Raw genomic sequence first — 3,539 nt, 5'->3', positions numbered from 1 at the left:
TAAATACGTAACGGCGGTACATGTATTCCGTTACTCCCCAACACTGATTATTATGAACTTATTTCAGTCTGAGTTTCTGTCTCTTCTGTATCGGCACCACTGTGAATGCACAATGAGACACAATTTACACATTGAAAACAAAGTGTTGCACATGCCACACGTGTATATTCACTGTTTTTCTGCTCAGTATGAGAGAAACTAAAAATTCACATGTAGCTGTTTTCCCTTTTGAAACCTGAGCTTTTGCCTTACAGTGGATTAAAACGTTTCCATGATTAATTTGAGCTTTCACTATAACAGTAACAACAGAATAGAATAGAATGCCTTTGTACATCTGTATAGTGACAATAATGAGATACAGAGCAGAACAAATATATAAAATGCCCAAATATACAATCTGATAAAAATATATATCTATACACAGAAAATAAGGAAACGTGTGACAGTTGCCCTTTAAACCAGTTTGTGATAATTAGCATGGAAGATAATCACTATTTTAGCAACAGCTGCTGAGGCGAACTCCTCCTCTGTGGTTTATCCGATGCTCCTGGAATTATTCAAGGTTAAGAATAATACACTCTCCATACTGAACTAAACTTGGAAAAAATTAGTTACGTGGGGAAAAGACCCACTTTTGTGGCTGACTTTGTGAAACTTGCTTCCATCTTTTCTTATGTGAATATTTTGTGTCTGTAATGTGTTGCATAATATTTTGGATGTAACGGTTCTGATCAGAAATGGGAAAATGTAATTAGGAGCTCTTTCATAATGTGGTCTGTAAATATCAGACTGTTATAAAATCATTTACGTTTCTTTTCCCACACTGACGTTCAGTTTACCAGTAATAGAAGACAAAAAGTCTGGGAGGGAAAATGAACCATTAATCTTAGCTGATTATTTTTCTGTTTGCTAGTTAAAGTCATTGTTTCTGCTAGTTACACGCCTGTTTTTTAACATGTACACACTGTGAGTTTGGTTATGTACTATATGTACAGGAGTAGGTGTGACCCTTCTTTCCTCCACTTCCTCTCCAGGTCACTGTTAAAATGAGATGTCAGTGGATGGTGCATGCCCCCAGCAGGCCACTTGTTGTCTTCTTCTTATCCTATAGTAGGTTTCACACTGCAGATGGTGTTCAGCTCTCTCTATTATGACCAGAACTGTTCAGTGTCTGCTCTGCTCGAAGAAGGTCAGAGTCCAGACACCAAATATCAGCTCTGTACATCCTCTGCATTCAGTCGGGATGTTCCACACGAGCTGGCCGAACCGTTGGTGTGCAGCTGAAGCAGCTCCTGCAGTAATTAAAGTTCATCAGTCTGCACTGGCAGATCTGAATCTCACCGCTAATGAGGCCCCGCCGCATCAAACCCATGAAGGTCATCCGAACCTGTCTTTGTTGAAATCAGACGAAAAGAGCGGCAGGATTAGGGCGGGTCATATGATATCTAGGTCAGCGTGAAGAAAGAATACAGAGCAGGTAGGAGTAATAAAACACAGTGTGTCTGAGAGTGCTGCTAAAGCGGCTATCTGGTTGCGTCAGTTGTGACAAAGACTTTTTCCTCTGTTTTCTTCTGCCACACTGCAGCTGTGTGTGTTTCCTTTTGAAGGTCACTGCTGTGTAAAAACACTCCTGTTTTCATTGCCGCCCACAGAAAGCCTGAAATACCCTCCATAAGCCCAAAAACACATTGAAAGACAACTTGAGTATTTCTGCTGGTCTTACTATAGCAGGAACTCTGACAATATTATATAGCATTTTCCCACCATTGCAGCAAACTGTCATTCAGCTATTCAAACGTCTTATGTCCAACATGATGATGCTGGGAATCTATTAATCTATCTGCTATGACCAGGCTGTGCATCCTCCTCTGACTCCTCCTCACTATAAACAGAAGCTCTAACCGGCTCCACTGATTGTGTGTAAGATCACATATGTCTGAAGAATTGTGGTCCTTTCCTCGGGTTCAGTGGAGGGCTGTGTGCACTCTGCTCCAGTTCAGCATGTATATATATGAGAGCAGCTCTTCCTCTTTTCATCTCAGGCTTTCCAGATTTGTAATATTACCCCACCAAGCAGCTGTGTTACCATGAAACGACTCACAGTGACAAACGAATGAACTCCTTTTTGAACAGGCTGAGCATTAAGTTAATCCTGAACAGACAGCTTCACTGGTAGGCTCGTGTTTATAGGCTTTCTCTTCTTTTTTCTAAGCAGAGGAGTGGAAAATCTAGGGGAACATTACCACTGAGAGTGGGATGCCTTTCCTTTTTTACAAACAGGAAAATATTTTTAGGAGCGACCGAGCCAAGTTTGTTTGGAGGTGATTAGAAGTGTTGTCAGCGGGGAGAAAATACTGAACCTTCCTGTTTTTTGTAGGGGAATAGGGTGGCGTGTTAGCCAGAGCCAGTGTGTGGTGCTACATGAGATTAAGACGATGTGGAGCTTGTATGATCAGGTGATGGGCAATGTGTGGTTCTCGGATCGCTTTATTATTCTTATGAAATATGATCTTATTTCCCAGAGACTGGCTTTGTTTGCAGTAACACTGAGATATGGCACCGAGGCGTCAGATTCCTGTTTGCTGTGGGTTCAGGTACAAATACAGGTGTGCCTCCAGTTACGACACAGACAACTCTTAAGTGCAGGCTGACGATCGAGGACCGTCAGCCTGCTTAGTTTCTGTCATGTGTTTAAGCTCACAAAGGATATAAATGTCAATCAAGGAGCGTCTGGCACGCAATGCTGCTCTTCAGGTTTGACAGCATGCGTGATTGTCAGTGTTGAAGCAAATCGCATTTGTGCATTGGTCAGAGGAAGTTGACCTCGGCAAACCGGTTCTCTGCTCGTGAGATGACAGGCACAGTGTGTGCTATCTGCTGTGGATGAGCCCTTTGTTGCTCCCTTTGTTTCACCTTGCAGTCCATCAGTGTGCACTGATGCCACCTTGTGTCGAAAAGGTGAATTACAGAAGCAGAGTTTTGTGGCCATCTGTGCAGAGGCGGGGACATACAGGTCATACCTGAGGCTTGTTTCAGTGCAGGTTCCAGCATTTACTCAGTGTTAGAGGAAGCGTCCTTTCTAAACTCTCTGTTTGAATATTTGCAGATTGTTACTCAGAAAAGCAAAAGTGTTAGACGTCACTTGTTATTTGTTAAAGTAATGCGTTACTTTACTCAACCCCAAAGGTTGATGCTGTTCATCTGGATGTTTCAGTGGGAAAAACATTTCATCATCATCCAGGTGACGTCTTCAGTCTCAGCTGACTGCAGGTTTCAACCTTATAAACAGGACATTTGCATAAAGACTGAAACCAGCACCACTGAAAATGCTGCGTCCAGATGAACAGAATCAACTTTTGGGGGATTTACTTACCTGGATGACTGAGCGTGCATCAAGACGTCACTTTACCTAATTACTCCCTACTCGTTACTTTTCTTCTGCGTTACTCCATGGACCCGAAACACCTTCCTGTAACAATATGAACCTACACACACACACACACACACACACACACACACACACACACACACACACACAC

This window comes from Pundamilia nyererei, unplaced genomic scaffold (genome assembly GCF_000239375.1).
Source record: "Pundamilia nyererei isolate P.nyererei 1_Seehausen unplaced genomic scaffold, PunNye1.0 scaffold00099, whole genome shotgun sequence".
Classification (NCBI taxonomy): Eukaryota; Metazoa; Chordata; class Actinopteri; order Cichliformes; family Cichlidae; genus Pundamilia; species Pundamilia nyererei.
Note: the sequence above shows the minus strand (reverse complement) of the source record.